Source organism: Athene cunicularia (assembly GCF_003259725.1).
Source record: "Athene cunicularia isolate RWA chromosome 4 unlocalized genomic scaffold, athCun1 chr4_part1, whole genome shotgun sequence".
NCBI classification, from domain to species: Eukaryota; Metazoa; Chordata; class Aves; order Strigiformes; family Strigidae; genus Athene; species Athene cunicularia.
In genome coordinates, this window is record NW_020799098.1 from 29,043,548 (window position 1) to 29,063,768 (window position 20,221).

Consider the following 20,221-nt stretch of genomic DNA (forward strand, 5'->3'; position numbering starts at 1 on the left):
CCCCCCCCCCCCCCGACTAGTTAGCTTCCACCTACCGAAACTGTGGTTTGAAAAACAGCCCACTGTGGTATTGAGTTGAGTGGAACATTTTTCCTTTTGGCCACCAGTGACTGTTACAGACACAGGCTGACAATCTTTGAAGTACTAAACTATATGTGGTAACTTTGGCAAATACAAGAAAAAAATAGGCATTTAAACAACAAAAAAAAAGAGTCTACATCAAATTTCTATGAATTTAGAACATTTAAAACATAAAAAACCCATCAGCATTCACTATTGCCCAAATCTATAAAAAATATATTTCTCATATATTCATATCCTTTGGGAATGCTTCTATAATGTGGGATGGTATTTTTCATATGTTCTTACAATAGGTTTAGTGACTAAACAAAGGGCCATCTATTAATTTTTCATATGGAAAAAACATGTATGTCCTCTAATGATGAAGGCTGCTTTCCACTTCCATAATCTGAAAGATGAGTAATAAAAAAATTCTTTTTCACAAAAACAGTAGTAGTTTAATCTAGCTATTTTGAAGGCCCCAGCAAATGATAAAGATATCATACACTGTCTTTTATACCTCTACAATCATGTAAGAGCTAAGCACATTCTGGCCACATGATGGATAAGAATGCTAAATGAGCAAATCTGTTGGAAATCTGTCTTCAGAGGATGAGTACAGGTGCTACACATCTGGTTGTGCACCTAGTGGTAAATATTTGAAAGTGATCAAGAAAATAAAGGAAGAGGAGATCTTAAACAGGAAGGGAAAGTATAAAGGTGGTCATCAAACAGTTAGCAAGGAATTCTGCTTGCAAGGTAAAAATTAACCCACACCCACCCCCACCCAAATCCACACTAAGAAATGAAAATTCAACAAACTTATTTCACTGAAAGCAAGTTAGTTGTTCTTGCTGTCCTGGGAAGCAGGAGGCTCGCTGACTTCAAGCCACAGTACCACATTAGATATATTTTTTCTTATTTTTACCTCTCTTTCAGTGTTATCACCACTTCTCCTACCTGTACTAAGATGTATGATATGATCTGTGAGGCTGTTAACCCGCCATTTTGGGCCAATTTCCTTACAAGCTGATTTCAGATCAGTTACATATGGCTAGTTTTTTGTGCCAATGGTGCTGTGCATTTGAAATTATTTTATCATCCAGATGACTGCTTTGTTTCTGTGAAAGGAAAAACCCCATTTACTCCATTTCATTAGAAAGCAAGAATGCATTAGAATACTTTTATTGATATAGACACTGTAATGTTATATATCTATGAAAATTTCAATATACTATAGCATTTCTAAGCCATTATGGAGGGTGACAGTTTTACAAAAATATTAACTGTAATGTGCGAACCCAGAGAAAGATCATAAAATAATCTCTCTACTCTTGTAATAACAGTTTGATAAAATATCCATTTTTTATTACTGTCAATCAATCGTTTTTAATGCTAAGAGATTACCCAGCTGATTCTTACACCATCGCTCATAGCAAGGCTGGAACATGCTTTTTTTTCTTTTTAGATCTCAGCTGCAGATTGCATGGTTTGTACAAGAAGCCTGTTCCCAGAAAAATGCTTTCCAAGAATACATTTTTTAAAAAATGTTCTTTCAGTGCTTGGAGTTGTCTGTCTCCTTATCTGTTGTCTGTTTTCATTTTGTGGAGTTTCACTGAACCCCACAGAGATGGCTCTTTTGCACTTTTGGTAGGGATTGTCATACTCATACCTTAATTGCCCAACACAAATCTCTTTAGATTTGCTGGGTTTGAGACTAAATTTTAATAGAAATACTAGGGGGACTGTTTTTATCTAGGCAGAGTATTTGACTATACAGCACAGAAAATCTCACTTATTTTGTGTGCGTGTGAGAAGGATATTTCTACTCTAAGCACATAGCACAGATTTGCCTTTAGCCAGAACACTATTTCTTAAAATGAGTCATCCATGAAAACAGATAGGTTTAAATTACAGAAAAATGCTTTGCAAACTAACCAGTGTTGCAAAACCAGAAATAGCTTAGGAGACCTGGAGAGACTCCAGTTCCACAGCATTCATCCATTCCCCCAGTCCCCAGCCATTCAGTCTTCCTGTCATCCTCTCTCCTTTTGGGAGATTGTTACGTTTTGGTTAATGCAAGACTAAAAATCTGTCCAGAATTTGATGTGTTAATAGGGAGTAAGAAACGAGTCATTCTTTCTTCTTTTATTATTTCCAATAGGAGAGTCATGTAGAGGCTGTACTGAGCTTTGTCTCATAGTCACTACCATGACTTTTGTTACATACACAAATTTGGGATAGCATATTTAAGCAAGAGAGAACCACAGAGCTTCTCATCTAATACATTCCCTTGCCTGTTCATGGAAAGAGCTGACTGCAGCATAGCACAGTGTTTCTGTCTGTGGTTTTGATGAGCTGAATCCAAACCCAACCATTTTCTGTTCCGTCTGGGGCCATAAAAGTCAGAGCCTGTCCTGGAGGTACAGGCATTTTAGATCAAGAAGGAAAGTCCTTCAGCAATTGCAGAAGAGCCTGGATTATTCTGCCTCACGTAAATCTTAGACTGTGCATTTTACAAAACCTTTCCTGCCATGACACACTGTAACCCTGACTCATCGGTTTCAAGCATGAATTTCTTTCTGTTTCCTGCTTGCAGAGGTCTGCTCAGGGTCAGAAGCTGAAGCAGAGCTGAATTCCCAGCCCCTGTTTTCTTACCAGCCAATGCAGCCAGCCAGTACCACAGGTGACCGCTCATCCCAGCCACCACCAGGCCCAATGCTACATTGCAGCCTACATATAATTTTTTGGAGAAGTGGTTTACATAAAACAGGGTAGTCCCATGACTTCAAAAATATTTGCAGGAAAAGCAGTGTGATGTGTGTACTTCTTTGCAGAACTGTGAGCCCTGAATCACGACACTTATCATGAGCCAACATCAACACACACTGCTGATGGCTGGAAGATTGTGCCAAGGAGAGCATTATTCTGTGTGTGTCCTGGTCTACCTTTCCCTGATTCCCTAGTCCTTTCCTTGCAGACAGGTCTCAGCCCAATAGCAACGAAGGAAAGTGTGCTCATAGGAAGGGGATTACAGAAAACATGGGAGAAACTATTTGGATTACAGTAAAAAGCAGGTGGGATGGTGACTTCCCTGACATGAGAACTCCTGACTTCCTAAGCCAGAAGGAATCTCTGCAGTGTGGTGGGGGCTGGCAGGACTGCCTGGGATTTGACCCTCTGAGGCTTTTCTTGTCTTCTTTTCCTAGTAATGTTAAAGTAGAACTTAGCTCAACATCTTCTCTCCATCCTATGTTTGGCAGCAAGGTTCAGAGCAGAGACCAGCAGCGGTCCTGAGGAGCCCTTTCTCATGGTCTATTACAAAGGATTGCTCCACTGCACATAAGCATGGAGAGGCACACAACACTGCCATACTTCAGCTTTTACAGATGGATTATCTTTCAGACATCTTCACAGGTGTCCAGCATTTCAAAATGCTGAGAATACTTTGTCCTGACATTAATTTTTTCGTGGGGATTTTGGAGAAGGATGTAGATACTAACAATTATACAGGTAGCTTTAGGAGGAGATTTTTAACATCTTCAAGGTTAACCTGATCAATATTTTCAAATATTTTAATGAAACAAGTACACATAAAAGAAGTTTATTTTGTCTATCTTTCTTTGTTCAACTTAAAAAACTTCCACCAAACCTGCAGTATTTTATTTCAACAGAGTCAGAGGCCATATAGGAAGGAAAATCTTTAACCATGTTTATGTCAAACAAAGTGCATTAACTGTTGGACATCTGTACTTGCATTTCCTTTCTACAAACACAGTTTGTTAACACCTAAACAAATTGACAATATTTCTCCATGCCACTGAATACAGATTCATTGCTTGCATCTACCACCTCTTCTTCCTCTCTCCCTTCCTCCTTCCCTCTCCCCCTCTCCAAAAAAGGTTTGACTAAACAATTGCACCCAGCTCAATCACTGTCAGTTTTGCCAGGCATTTAGTTGCCTATATGTAATAGCCGGGGATAGGGCCCCAACTTTGAAATCAGACAGCCTGTATACCAATATTTGCAGTTTCCAATGGGAAACATCTTACTTCTGTTCTTTCCCATTATTCCTTTTACCTTCTTCTCTCAGTGCTCTCACGCTTATGGTTGAGGGAGGTATAAACAGTCTCACTATGCTACAAAATACATAGCAGCACTTTGGGAAGTTTGACAAACTGGAATACATGTTTAGATTTCTTGACTCAGAGACAATGCAGAAAAGAGGGTTCTGGCAAGCTTCTTGCAGAAGGGATGCAATTGCTTTGCTCTGCAATATACAGTAAGGGTTACAAGCACTTTGAACATTTACAGAACACCAGTTCAAGAACAAATAATTTTCTAATCTCTTTGTTGTAATTAAATGCAAATTAGTGGAGTTTCTGCATGTGAGAAAGATAACTGGAAAGAAATAATATTGCTGTGAACTAGAAAGAAATTATAACATGATACTACACAGCATGCAAGTATAGTATTTGAGAGTTCTTCTCAAAGTGCCTCTCAAATTTTGTTGCCTCTTATGATTTCTCTAGGAAAGATGTGCCCCTTCATCATTTTCTCTTCTGTGTGACAATTCATTTCCTGAACACACGGTATTTTGGTCAGTTTGCAAAATTTCAGCAGGTCCATTGATCCTGAGGAAAACGGACTTAGAATTTCCAGTTGATATTTGTGCACATTGCTATAAAAAAGATCTGCTCTAACTTCACGATCATATGAATAACCTGGTTTGTATATCCAATTTTAGTAGCAACCACCTAAACATATTTGAACCTTTCCTGGCTTGTTGTAGTCTTTGGTCCCTAGCTTACCTTCTCTGAGCATCCATGGCTTCCCCACCCACAGCTCCTTCTGACCTCTCTCCCCTCTGTCATTTGACTGCCTTCTCTTCCCCTTCAGTGCCCACAAAGCCCCTGACAGGCAGATCCCATCATCCCCTATCTCCTCTGGGTCAGCTCCCTGTATTCCCCCATGTTTCTCTCCCCAAGGCGAGACAGAGGCAGGTGGAAATTATGCTAAGAAATTACAAATTCTTCTTCTTTTTTAAAATTAGATTCTTCATTTAAAAATTTAGATCATTGTTTATAAGGTGAGTTTGCACATGTTGATAACATCATTATTATAATGCACTTTAACTTCAGTGATCAGTTTTAGTCTTCATCAATTTGCAGCTTTATTATTGTGATTCAACAGACCCAGATTTTTAAAACCAGGAAGCTAATGTTTTCTGAAAGGCTGAACAACTAGTACAAGAGGTCAAGCTCACTGAAACTGATCTCTCAAATTCAAAGAAGCTCTCGTGTAAAAGCAATGCTTTCTTTTTTTAAAATAAAAGAAAAAAAAGAGCAGATCACAAAAACCTTAAATTAAGCTGGGAAAACACTTCATAAACATATTTTTGTCTCATAGCAGTTATCAGTAGTTTGTATAGAAATCTCAATGAGCAAAGCACACTCCCGCCCCTAAGGCACTTGGCTCCCCCTTGCTCTTGTGTGTATTGCCTATCGTCTAGAGCAGGCGACTCACCCTTGAAATGTTAGTGTAATAATCATATCAAAATATTCTAGTTAATATTTTTGGCTCACAGACAGAAAAAAAACAAAAAACCATAAACTGTTTAGTGAGTACGGCAGGAGGGGTTCCCTTCCATGTGCAATCACATGTATTTCACCTACCAGATAGGACAAATAAAAACCATCAGTAATGGATGAAATCTTAAGAAAAAACAAACCTGTTTCAGATACATCTCAGCTAAAGAAAAGACAGCTTCAAAACAAAGCTTCATCATACTGCAGTGGTGCTAGGGTTTTTTTATTATTTAAAGGCAATCTCTCTCAGCACAGGAAACCTTCAGGGGAATAATAAGACAATTCAAATGGATGTAAGAAGAAAGCCAGGACATACAGAACATGAGACAGGCTATTGAATTATTCTGAAATGATCTGTTCAAATATGCATGTTTTAACTCACATCACAGGCACTTTCAAGCAATCTTGCTGCATTCTACTCATCATGTTACATGTACAAATCTAGGCAGACAATATTTTAATTTATAAAATTGCAGTGTTGTTTAGGATCTGCAAAAAAATTTCACAGAGAAAAATCAAGCTCTTCCCAAAAGAACAAAAACAAAGTGAAAGGACCTTTAGGGAAAAGGTTTTAGGAAGCAGTAAATACATCTGAGAGAGACAAGGTTATCTGGGATTTATAAATTTTTCCAAATATTTATGCCAGGTGCTAAAAAGCAGCATTGCCCTTGCTTAAAACTATTTGGACAAGCAGGCTTACAGCTTTCCTCCCTGTGTAAACAGTATAGCTGCATTCTAAACAGATTAATAGTGGTATCTGTTCAAGTCAAATATTTATGTAAGCTAGATGAGTGGAAAAGGTAGTCTAAGGAGAATATCTTAAACGCAAATTCTAAAAAGTACTGAAGTATCCTGCCTTCATGCAAACAGTCCACCTTGACCAAACCACATTATTTGAAGTTAAAAGGTTTCGTGACCTAATCCATTATTTCCGGTGGCCTAAGAAAGATTTTCTCTCCCTTTAAGAGCTGTCAGAGATGACTATGTTTGTGCTAACCCCCACAGCAGAGAAGTACCAGTACAAAAGCCCACAAAACCAGAGTTCAATGCTCAAGCACTAGACTAAGGGATCACAGATTGTCTCTGTTCTACAGTTATGAATGAATAACTAATGCTCAAATTGTCTCATCTGCACCCAGGTGGAAGAGAAAGTCGAAGAGGAGAGGTGGGGACCACACTTCTGGTGTGTCATTTCACGGCACAGCAGAGCCCCTGGACCAGTCAGCGCTGCCGCCTTCGGGGCAGGCTGCTCAGGCGCCAGCTGCTCCCATGGGAAGATATTGCTGCTGTTGTTTGCACTGCAAGGGCCTCAGCCTACTGTCCATCTGTAAGAGAGGACAGTGTGGAATAGCTCTTCTAGTCCATAAAATCTATTGGAGAAACTCAGATTTTATGGTGGTGTTCTGGGTCAGGCAAAACTGACAGACTCTAAACCAGGTCAAATATAAGACTGAAAAAGCTGAAGCGGTGTTGGTCTCTCTCTCATACCCATGATCAGTGGATTTGCAGAAAACTTTAGACATCCCCTTGCATATGAATCAACATCCCTTATCCATTTCTGTCCCAAGTTTTTGAATTTTTCAATTCAAGTAAGAATTCATTTCAAACAATAAACAACTACAGAATTAGAGCAGTACATCACAGAGGCTGAACTATTTTATAGCTTAAACCTGACGGGTTGTATTTCACCACGTTTTCAACATCTGCAGATTTTTCTTGTTTTGTGGAAGACAGAAGTAAATGTCTTGCCCAACAGGCACCAGAGAGGAACAGCCAAGATATTTAGGTGGCACATCTGTAATGCCTCAAGAACTGGACAGAAAGCTTTCTCTGAGAGCAGGCGGAGCAAGGAAGTCTTACACAGCTACATGCATTCACCATTGTTTTATTAAACTGGGCATTTGTCTTATCCTGCTCTGGAAGCCAAACAGCAATGGTTAATTGATCTGGATCACAGAAACACTGGTGGGAGCAGTCAGCACAAGGGAAAATCCCCTTCCTCTAAAGCTGAGTCTCTAAACACCAGCACTCACAGGCTCTAGGGAGGTTACAAGCCCAGCAAACTCACCACCTCCAGGAATCACCTATTTCCACACTGTAGTGGGCTGCAGTACAACCCCAGACCTGGTAGTTTTGGAGACCTCGAGCACAGGCTGAGAGAACAGAAGGTGCAGAGGCACCACTGGGCACATCAGCAGCAGGGAGGGGGTACACTTGGAGTTAGGCAGCTCCAGTGAAAGTAAGTGAGGGGCTTGTTGATTTGATGGCTGGTGGGTTTTCTGCCTGGAACACTAAGGGAAGTTTGTGTCACCCATGCACACTGTGGGAGGTGATGCACTTGGTGTGCAACTCCATGGGACCAACATCTCTCCAGCCTCCATATTGGTCTGAATTTGTCCCCATTTAAACTGGAGGTCCAAGCCATGACAGCACAGATCTATTAACAAATGGAGGAATAGGAAGAGAAATCTTCTACGTACATGAGCTGCAAACAAACTAAAACTTCTGCAAAGGAGCAGCAGTTTGGCAAGGCAGAGTAATTTTTTTCCCTGATAATTTCATACAGAGGTGTGCAATCAGGTGATAAAGACTTCTGGGAGAGACACCCCTTTATTGAGGATGCAGAAGCATCTCCACTTGCCGTGGGTGACTGCCCTGGGAGGCTGGGGTGGGAGCCAGTTCTGTGCCCACAGCCAGTGAGTTAAGAGGGAAGGACACAAGTCCTGGTGCAGATAAAGGAGCATCAGGTGCTCCCGAGGGAGGAGGCTGTGAGCTTCAACACTGTCATGGCCAGGAGTCCCGACTCTCAGCAGGAGTGTTTCTGAGCAGAGTGGCCAGCACACCGCTTCCTAGGTACCTCTCCCAAATGGGCATGTCCTTATCAAGAGCTGTAGGTTTTTCCACAGCCAACTCAGGTTTGTACATGCTGGTCAGATTTTTTTGCTCCCCTGCCTCATAGCTTGTCCCCATTTGCAGGGGTAGATGGGGACAAGGGAGTCAGCCCACACACAAATCTTACAGTGTCCCCAACACAGCACCTCCTGCCTCTGGTTTTGAAATCCCTGAGGGATCAGCAGCTCACGCTGCTGAACTCCTGACTACTTTGTTCAGCACAGGCTCCAGTGAAGAAGCCTCCTGTAGGACTTGGTTTTCCAGCTGGTTTTCAGCATTCCCAGCTGAGCTTTCTTGCAGGAAATGTGCACCTTGGAGCACAGCCATCTGCATCGGCTGTAATCCCAGCGGCCTTCCTGCCTTGCTGGGGCTGGGGATAGGAGCCATAGAGCCTGGCACAAGAACTGTCTTGTCCTGTCCCAAACTCAGAAAGGCAGAAAGTTTAAAAGAAATCACAAAACAACTCAGAATACATGACTGCAATCCACTGCTGCTCAGCGGTATCACAGGTCTGATTGCTGCTGTTCACATGAAGTTCAGAAAGGCTTTGTTCAGCCTGCACAATGTCCTCCCATCTGAGCCTCAACCTGCAAGAAATGCTCACAGTAAAAAAACAGAAAACTGTCAAAAATTAACTTTTCCATGATTGCAGATTGGGGCTATAAATCCTGAGCTCAAATACAAGGGATAAATGGGTTTGGATTAAACAGTCCACCTTCAGAGGCTTGAATGCTGATTTCAGCTATCTTATTGAAGTACAGAGGTGGTGCTCTAAGCAGCTACACACGATTCCTGGAAATGTCATTGCCAAAGAAAAATTACTGAGAATGAGTGGGACTAGATTAGAGTCTATTCTAGAAGATCAGGAAATGGAAATGGTGTTTTCACTTAGATTTAGATGTCTGGGTTTCAGAGTTCTCAACAAGCAACACTTCTACTGAGTTTGTTTTGCAAAGTGAGGGGATTTCTCTGACGGAGGATGATGACTGCTGGCAGTCACAGCCCTGACTCTCATGCCACAAACATTGGCTTTTGGAGATTTCTATTCACAACTGGTCTTTCAGCTACACTTCTCCAAAATGTTGGGTTAGCATTTTGGGAATGCTTCCAGAGTGAAGGCCGGGATCTTGGTCTTGGATGACGATATCTCTTCTTCTTCCAGGACTAACTGGGCTGGCAATTCAACTCTTGTCATCTAAGTGCTCAGACAAACTGAATCATACAAAATCTGGTCTGACTCACGAGAGATTTCACATTCTTGCACACAGGCACACAGGCAAGACTCCCACATTTTTAAATGATTAACCAAAGCTACAGCAGTTTCTGAAAGAGGCTGAAAACATGGCTGGTCCTTATGCTGGTCAAACCAGAAGTGTCAAATCTGCTATAGACACACCACATACTTCTATTTTGTACCAATGGATTTGTACAAACCTATCAAACACATTATTACCTATTCTAACTTATTGATGCAGACATTTAACTTGCAGTATTGAGAGAAAGCAATTTTCCACCTCAACTAAAAATAACAGCTCAGTTGCATGCAGGAAGTATGAAACTCTTAAAAACAGGAAAGAGAGGATGCTTTCTGGATGAACAACACATCTAGATGCGTGTTATTTTTTAGTCCAAGTGGATTCCTTTCCAGATGATCATCTTTTTTTCACCACTACTTGTGTAGGTAGGATACATTATATGTTTGTTAGTAGACTTTAGTTTATGTAATTAATAAATATTTATAATAAAAAGTTCACAGAGCTCAGCTCTTTTAGATATAGTTGATGCATATAAAAAACTGCATAGAAAAGCAAGGTCACTTGAAATCTAGTTTTATATTCTGGTTACATGTTTTTTGATATCTTGCTGTTGTACAGTAATACCATACCATAAGAGAAAAAAAGTACATAGTGCATACTTTGCCGGCAGTGGGAGAAGAGAGTCTAAAACAAGGATTTTGAGACTGAAACAATTTTAAGAGAAGTTACAGGAAACCCAGTTAAACGGATGCCAAAAATTTTCCAATGATCCAAGCCAAATTCAATATAACCCAATCTAAGGAACATCAGAGGAACAGAGTCTTGCTATGATTATCTGTGTGTCTCCACACACAGTCCAATTTTCAGCACAGTATGACTTAGGAGAGTGTTCATAAATAGAACCCTAACCTTCCACTTAAGTCACATTAAAGCTAAATGAAACTGAAATTCTATTGTAGTGCCATACCATTGCTCTAGATAACAGGGTGAGGTATTGATTGAATGGGAAGTGCAATAATTAAAAAACTCAGAAATACCTGTGTAGTTTTTGCCCTCCAACAGACTGTATGCTACAGCTGAGCTGGCAATGGCCTTTGTCCAGTTTACAATGTGACGATTTTTTTATACTCTATAGAAATGGGATTATGTCATTCCTTCCTTCCCTCCTTCTCACAGTTTAATGGCAATTACTATACAGACACACTTAAGAACTTTATTCTTTAATGCACCAACTTGTAATTTAATACATGAGAGTTCCAGAGCTAGTCTGCTGCCACATCAGTAGAGGAACACAGCTCCAGATTTAGGCGATCTTTTCCCCAGTGCCCTCTCAATTCAGAGATTGGGAGAAACCAAACCTTGCTGAGCTCTCATGATAAATCAGTTACACTTAGGAGTCTCACACACCTCCAGTGAAACAAAATAAACAACAGCACTTAAAATAGGGATTTTCTTTTCTCTATCTTCCCGCCTCCTTTCTCATCTTTTTGATATCTGAGTTCTTTGGCTTCCTCCTACTCACAAGCAGAAAACAGAGGACACATTGGACTGGTAGTTCCATGTACATAGATGAAAGGCTGAAAACTGAGCCAAGGAATCACGAAACTTCCAAGGCTGACTACTGAAACCTTCTGCGTGCTGACTAAGCTTACATGTTTCTGTGTCTTTACAAATTATTCTGCAGACAGGAAAGAACTCTTTGTATTTTTTATTTTCTACTACTCCAGCCAGTCCCAGGAAAGCACCAAGCCTTGGTGACTTGTACTTGTACCAGCTGAGCTCTCAGGGGCAGTTTATCCTTCCTTCCCACGTCCCAGACCCCCAGTGAAGGATGCCAAAGGATCCTTCTTGCTGGGGATGTTCACCAAGAACATAGGCTTTGAAGATAGACTCTACTACTACAGGATGTCAAAGCAAAAAACAATTAGACCTGTGGCAATGAGCAGAGAGCTGTGGTGATCTTTCCTCAGTAATCCAAACTTCTGGAGGCCAAATGAGAGAGTTTGGGACCATCACAGTCTAATTTAGATCTGGAAGAAAAATTCCTCATTGGATCTAGTGTCTGTTGTCCAGCCCAGAAATCACAGATGTGGAACATAATGGCCTATCCAACAAATGACAGTGGGGAATATAACCTCGTAGCTTGCTGCAAATGAAAGGAGGTGCCTCATGGAGCTGCTTGAATATTCAGCAGCAGCAAGGTGCCTGGAGAGGCTAGGTACATATCATGGAGTGCCTTGCCAAGACCATCACTACAGAGCCTGGGCTGAAAAAGTTGTTAAAATATCTGTGTTAGACTAATGGACCACCCCTGCTCAAGCTAAGTGGGCAGTCCTTCACAGTATAGAAAACCGCATGCGAAATGCTTTATTTTCATCATGTGCATTATAAACATCACTCCTTCCATGGCACTAAGAAGACCTGTCTCAGTGTTGCTCCTTCAGTCTCTAGTTATTCACTCATCATACAGTGATGAGCTGTAATGACCTACTATCCTAACCAAAGACAAACCTCACACATCGAATCACAAGCAGTCTGGGTCTTTAAAAGAGATGGTGAAAGAAATACCTTATATAAATGAACAAATTTTGCTAACAGCTTACAGAAAGAAAAAAAAGTTCCCTTTCTCCTAACAAAATCCATTTCTAAACAGTTTCTGAACAGTTCAGGAAAGCTGCACTTTTCACCAGCAGAGACTTCCATGACGTTTGTTATTTTCTGATCAGTTCCATGATATTGCAGCAGTGCTTTGGCTGAAGGATTTCCTTGGCCAGAACAAGAGCTGACTTTGAATTTCAAATACTGCAGTCCACACAGTGGAGACTTCCCTGTCAGGAAGCACTTCAGTCTTCTAAACTTCAAATTCCCAATTTTAAGAGGTTTGGCAAAACACAAGGATCCATAATTGTGTATGCAAAATGTTTAAAGTCTGAGTGGATGCCAACAATCACATCCCAGACAGGCAGAAGAGCTACATTTGTACAAAATCCTTTCCTGGTTAAGGACTTCTGATCCAGAGACATATCATAAGGGTTACAGGTGTTGTTTCTATTGTACAGATAGTGGACTTAAGACCCAGAAAAAGACTGACTTCCAGCCTAGTACAGCAAAATAGCAGTAGAGAACATAAAATATATGTAATTTTTCTGTTTTATGTTGCTTGGGTATCCAAAGCTGGGCAGCAGCTGGTGTGAAAGCAGCAGGAGAGTGACTAAAGGAGCCTGGGTTGCCTGGGGACCTCCTCTTACTGCAGAAGGCATCAATTGCTCGCCAGCCCACCGACAGCCACTGAGGAGCAGGTTCTCCCAGTGCAACCCTTCTGGGCCAAGATACAGCCTGTTCCCCTCTCAGCAAGACAGTTGCCTCCTACAGATACAGAGTAAGTCTTCAGAACTCATTGCAGATCGGTGTGATACCCAAATGACCCAAGATTTTGGAGTCTTAGATGTATGGCTCCACATGAAATATCTCAAGAGACGTAGCTGAACAATTTCAGGAAAATAGGTTTTAGCCGCTATTTTTCCTCATGAACTGCATGCTTATCTTAATGTACTTTTACAGTTCCCTCCGCATACAATGAATCAGGAAGAATAAATACAAATGGACCTGAGGCAGTAGCCTGCTGATAAGTCTGTTCCACGGCTCAGTGGTACAATCTAACACTGTGTGTGACAAAATCAAAACAACCATCTTCCACCACACACAGTCTGCGGTAGCTGTATTTTTATTTTCTACAGTGACAGCATAAGACTGTGAAAAAATATGTGCACGTCATGTACATACATATATAAACATACACATGCATATAAATTTCCAGTGCTGTATTCAACTGTAAATGGAAACAAGTCAACTTGACAGGTAGCCAATATAAAGAGACCTGAAAGAAATTTTAGCTCACACACCTATCCCTATTTCCCCTGCCAAGATGTGGTTTAGCTATCACTTTTTCCTATTAAAAAAGAAGTGTAAATGTTTCCTCTGTTCCTGTGCTAAGACATATAGAAATAGGAAAAGTTACTAACACATTGACTGTCTGGACATATTTATAACATCTATACCCAAAGGGCAATATTTTGGTATTATTGCAGTTGACAGTATTCAGAAATCAGCAGAGCTAGGATTTCGCCCCCTGACCCCCAGCAATTCAAATGCACAAAGTAAATAAAATATAGAAAGAAAGACTGTAACGCGTTTGATCCCTTGCAATCATTAACTTCAAGTACTGGCTGCCTTTACCACAATACCTCTAAAGAGTCATATAATTCCTCATTTTTAAAGATTTCCGTCTTAGGAGAGGAGACTCTCAACCTGAAAAAAGTTTTAAGTTGTGCTGCAGTGAAGCTGAAGAGAGATTTAAGTGACTTGGTGAAACTTAGGAGCAAAGAGTCAGCACAGGAGCTGAAAGCAACACACCCTGATCCTGTTGCAACCCCTTCTCAGTCATGCTACAGCCTCAATCCTTTAAAAATTCAAACCACTGCTCAGGTTAGAAGCATATTTTACAGGAAACTAGTTTGCAGCTTGGGTTCCCTGAAAAAAAAAAAAAAAAGGAAAAAAAAGGTGAAACAAAAAGTAAAAAATAAAAAAGGAGCCCAGCCCAGAGAGCAGGACTGTACCTTTAAGTGCTTTGACAGCTCTATAAGTGTTTTCTTCCTGCTCAGGAGGTTTGTTGGCAGCCTTAGCCGACCTGCAGCCTGCTATGTCTTTAATCATGGGCTTCTGGCCATGGCTCATTCAGGAACTGCCTGTACGTCCCTGGTTAATCGTAGCCTTCCCCATTAGCATTAGGGAAGATGTGCTCTCCGGCATGGAGATAGAAGTGCTCCAGCCCATGGGACTGGCCTTCGGTCTCGGGGACAGTGGGAATATGTTACTGTAACTGTGATAGGCTTCAGCTCACACAGAGAGATGTGCAGTTCTTGCATCCGTGCCCAGGATCCAAGTGCCACCAAGCCAAGGACCAGTGCTCTGCTCCTCACTGCCGAGGGGGCAAGGGCTGCCTCGCTTCTGACCGCCCCTCCTTGATACTGTTTAAGAATTAGAGCAAAGGGAAGAGCTTTGCTGCATTTTTTCAGGCCATCCTCTTCCTGTGGCCCTCCAGAATAGAGGTGTATGAAGGCACACAACCCTCACAAATATCCCCAAACGGGTCACACAGCCCAAAGAACTGCCAGCCACTCTTCTTGTCCCAGGCAGAAAGTTGGACAGACTCTGGTCATGAATCACAGGCAGCAAAGTCAAAAGGACTTAGACATTTGAAATCTTGTATAAATGGCAAAAGCAACAGACAGCCCAAAGAAAAAGATTAAGGATGTCCCTGTGATTACTTTTAAGAAGACCCTGATGTCTTCAGAGGCTGTTTTTCCCTCTGGACATAATAACACAAGAGACATGGCCCACATTATGTGCAGCAAATGAATTAACTGTTTCCCAGGATGATCACAGTAGGAGCAGGATCTCACTAGTGCACTAATTACAGGGAATAGTGAGGATGAACAAAGCACACTCCAGAACTCCTTGTAGATGCATTAAAGTTGACATCTCTGCTCGGAGGCTCTCCCAGAGCATCCTGTCAGACTCTACTAGTCATGTCACTTCATATTATTTGATGTGATGCCATACGCAGCTGATAAAACCAGACAGACATACACAACAATAATGTAACTGTTCCTCCAGAAAATAGCAAAATTAGTCCCTTGTGACATTGCAACCAAGTAATTTAAAGCCGGCAGGGAAAAAATACGTTTCACAAGTATTTTTCTGTTATCTAGTATGAAATTTTTCAGTCATTAACTATCCAAATCTTTTTGCAAGCAGCTGGCACTATAAAATAGGGACAGTCCTACACAGGGAATATAAACTGCTCTTTTGTATGTGTAAACAAAGAGCAGCCACAAAATACATCCTGTTGACAGACTGATATAAAAATCAACTGGAGAGGAGGAGTAGATTAGGTATGCTGCAGTACAGCGTCAGTTACTTCATCACATCTTTCTGGAAAAATGATGATACTTGCCATCCCTTCAAATTAGAAGGCATCTTCCTTTCAATTTAACACAGTGTTCCCAGTCCAAGCCTCTAGCCTCCAGGATTTTAGGTCCTGAACTGTGAGTCAGCAGAGCTACTGCATTGCTTGACTGATTCAAGTCTCGCTCACTGAGCCTTCATCAAAGGGAATGCAGTGCCATTAGCTCTCTCCTCAGCTATTACCACACCTTCAAGGAGCTGAAGCTTTCTGTCTCTCCTGGTTTGCTTCATCAGAATCTCTCTTTTATACAAACTGCTGTATTGGATCAGACAAAAGGTCCACCTCCCCCCACCTACTGACAAGGTCCCTTCCCTGGCCCCTGTTATGCTCCCAGGGGAAGCACTCATGTAGCTTCTCCCACCCACCGTACTTTCTCAGCTATCCTTGATTAATACATAAGTCATTACAACCACAAAGTATAAATATTTTTGGCATGAAATGGAACTGTTATTGATGTTAAATCACTCTATGAAAGCACTTATGGTAGATTTCACAGATACTGAATTGCATGAAAACGCTTTATGCTGTCAAGCACAGTTTTGGGAAATATAAACGCCTTATGTTCTTTTGTATATAAAGGACAGACTGCATGATTAGCCTGACCTGTCTTTAACATTTCCCAATCCTTTCCCAATCCAATTGCAGTTGCCCATTTTCACCTTTAAGACAGTAACAACAGCAGTGGGGGGACTGAGGGAAAATAAGCTGAATTCTGCTTCAAACACAGTTTTGAAAGTTTGGGTCCAAATATTTCAGCACAAAGCCTGGGGAAAAACCATTTTTTAGCCCACATTAAAAAACCCACTATGCACCAGCAATATTTTCTTGGACTCTAAAGCTCTCTTGTTTTGAGGAAGAGACAGAGATTTGGGTTCAGGAGCACAGGACCTGCCAAACCCAAGGCACAACTGCAAAGGTGGGAAGCCTGGGAGGGGAGATAGCAACAGGATGACAAAGAATGCAGCAAATGGGTATAAGTGGCAGGAATCAGTGGGCAGAAAGGAGAAATACCCAGGTACAAAGGTGTTGCTTACCAGAGCATCTCCCCATCCCGAGGTCAGATCAGAGCCCGGCTCACCTGAGTCTCACCATTCCTCTGCTGCAAGGAGCCAGTGATGGATTGCCTCTCCCTCTGCTCTTGCTCAGGTCCCTACAGAGAGCAGCAATTACTGATGGTCACTAACTAAGTTATTTAAAGTGCCAGAGATCTGTGTAATAGTTTCTAAGGCCTCAGGCTCAATGTAGGTGCCAAATAAATGCCAGTACAACACTGTGTTGCAAAACCTCTGGGGACAGAACTATTCTTTTAAAAGTAAACTGGGAGGTTATACATGGGAACAAATAAAGACCAGAACCCGAAGTCCAGTATTTACAAGACTAAGTTTGGCAGTGTTGGATAAGGCCTGAAATAAGGATGTCTCTACAAGCCTAAAACAGTTCCTTTTACGCTTGTTTGTTGGGATATCATCTTACAGTTACATGAATACATAGAATTTTTTCCATACAATCCCTTACCACAGTCAGTGCAAAGGAAAGAGAAGCTGTAGAAATACAGTAAATTTAGATACAGTATAAAACTGTTGGTATAATCCAGATTCTGCAGAAAATAATTCACTTTGGAAGATGAGGCTGGGAACTGCAGATGAAAAAAGGTAGTTTTACATGCAATGCAGCAGAATATCAGCCAACAAATCAGCTTTACTATCCACTTCTTCCTAGATAATACTAGATTGGCTGAACTAAACTCTTCACTGGTGGACTTCTGCATATTCCTCTTTTTTTAGGTACCCAATCTAAGTTGCTTTTAGCTGCTTTTGTAGAGAGGACCTCTACACCAGAAGATTCCCAATTCCCAAATTTTTCTCTTTTACCTTTCTTTGGCTAACTTCCCCTGCACCAGATAATCATAATGCACATTCGTTTCAATGGAGCACCAAAAAAATAACTGTAACTTCGTGTTTCACAAACATTACCCTAATGACAAGCACCAGACAAAGCCAAGAAAAAACTAGTAGTTTAATCTTCAAAGCAGATATTAAATATAATGCAGTAAATAAGACAGAATGCTAAGTACTGAACAAGAAGAAGCTGTAATATTCCTTGAGAGAGAACCATGGACTCTGAACAAGGAGGAGAGTCTTCTGCATTCATGTGGTTATACACTACTATTTAAGCACACATGCAATGGAGATGAATTAAGAGTGCACAGCAGTTTGACTCCTGGTACTTCTCGAGTGTTTGATTTTACAAGCTTCATGACATTCTTCTGATATTTCTCCTGGGTAAGCATTTGATATAAATATCATGCCTTTTAAAACAAAACAAAATCTAAAAAAATCCAAAACAAGCAAATTCTTTGCTGCTAGGGGATAATAGCCCACAACTTGCTGAACATCTGGTTTTGAAAAAACACTCAATAGAGTTTTGAAGTCATTCTCTGAACCAGTTCAATGACTTTTCTGTTTTAACACTGAAGTAACACAGTGCTCTTGCTCTTCCATATACTTTCTCAACCTGTCAGGCTGCCATGCCTGCCTGGACCTGACCAGACACTTACTCCCTGCAACCAGTCTGGGGAAATGCACCTACTTGGGCAGGAAGAGCAAGAGACTGCTGCTTTGTGCTTCTCAAGCATCTCACACAGCCCCGAGACATGCTGATAAGAAAGTGGCTGGATCAGAGCACAGCTGTGTAACATATGCATTTTACTAGAGTTTGATGACTGATGATTTCTATCTAGTGGTTTCATCTGGTAGTTGTATCAGACAGTAAGGAGACTCTATAATGCATGCTCTGGAGGTGTGGCTCATTTCTCCCCAGTGCCCTTAGTTGGGGGTTCACCCTCTCCCAACACCTGAGTTCACCCATCATCACAAGTTGCTGCAGAGCTGTTTTTTTCTCTCCTCTTTTCTGGAAGCAGCGTATGTAAGCATGTATATGTGTGCATGTGATTTACTCTGAGAAGGTCTTAGCAATGAATCAAAGATCTTGCAAAGTGATTCCTATGTGCACCATGGACTCTCAGTTACACGTCACCCCCCACTAGATGAGCCAGACTATGCACCTTTAATTTCCCTGCTTGAAACTTTGCTGAGAGCAGGCTGATTCTCAGTTGCTCCTCTTATATCAGGCCACACTGTCCCCAAAGTTGGAGCCCACCCTCCCCACGCACATGTCCTGCCCTGAGCCAGGAGACCAGCCCCAAGAGCTGAATTAAGAGTGCACAGCAGTTTCACTCCTGGTACTTCTTGAGTGTTTGATTTTACAAGCTTCATGACATTCTCTCCTTTCTCCCGCCTGCCATGGGGCAGGCAAGGGTGGGGGACAATGTTAGCTCCTCAGTGATCTGACTGAAGCTCTTCTCCTTTCACTTTGGGAACGCGTTCCTCTGCACTGCTTGACTCAGAGAACAGGTCATCTTCTTGACTGTATGCATCAGTGCATCAGTGCAAAAAAGTCCCCTCTGGCAGGCAATTTCTCCCCTGCCTTAGGGAAACCTAGCAGAAAAAGTGGGAACAGAAAGAATTTGAAGAAAAAACATGCCTAAATCTCTATCACCTACTGACAAGGTCCCTATCTGGACTGTGAGAGCAGTTCACAGTCTTTCTGACTCCTCAGTGGGGTTGGATGGGCAAATATTCATAACTGCCAAAATGCCTTCTTCCATTTATGTGTGGCCATGATAAGCGGCTCCTCTGTGACAGAGGCCAGGATCCCATCAGATACGAGTTTGGAAATGATCATCCAAGTAATGGAAGTGCCCAGCCCTTCCCTTTCTGAATGGAGGTAGCCAAAAACACCAGTACATAAGGATTTGTGAACCGTGCTGTTTGGCAGCACTGTCCTGCTACAAAACAACAACAGGGTAACAACACTTTGGAGTCAGTCTAGGAGTGCAAAGCTCCTTTCCTGTCTTGTGAAAGACCACCCGGTTTCCAAACAGTGATCAATGATGGCTCATGCGTTAAGGAATTGCCAGGTTTGAAAGAATTGCTTACATTAGGTTGTATACATTTTGTCTCTGTAAAAAGACAATCTGATTTGGCAATAGTTTACTGAAGGGTGTTGCTTAAAAATATAAGTGGAAAGAATATTTCTATTATTATTGGTTTCTCTGGATAATTTTCCATTTGATAGCTTAAAAGACACCATCGTTTAGAAAAAATACCCATCTTTGAAAAAAATTCAAACCCTCCTTTCATGGCAACAAAGACTAACATGAATGATGACTTCTGCATCTATGAGCCTTGTGTGTGACCTTTTACTTTTGGACGTTAGTATTCTTTAAGCTATCGAGTGGATAGAAAGTTTTGAGAAAATCTAAGTTGTAGATGATAAGTCTAACATAGTTACTTTATGGTCCAGGCCTTCAAGCCAGCAGGCATGTAGCCCTGGAA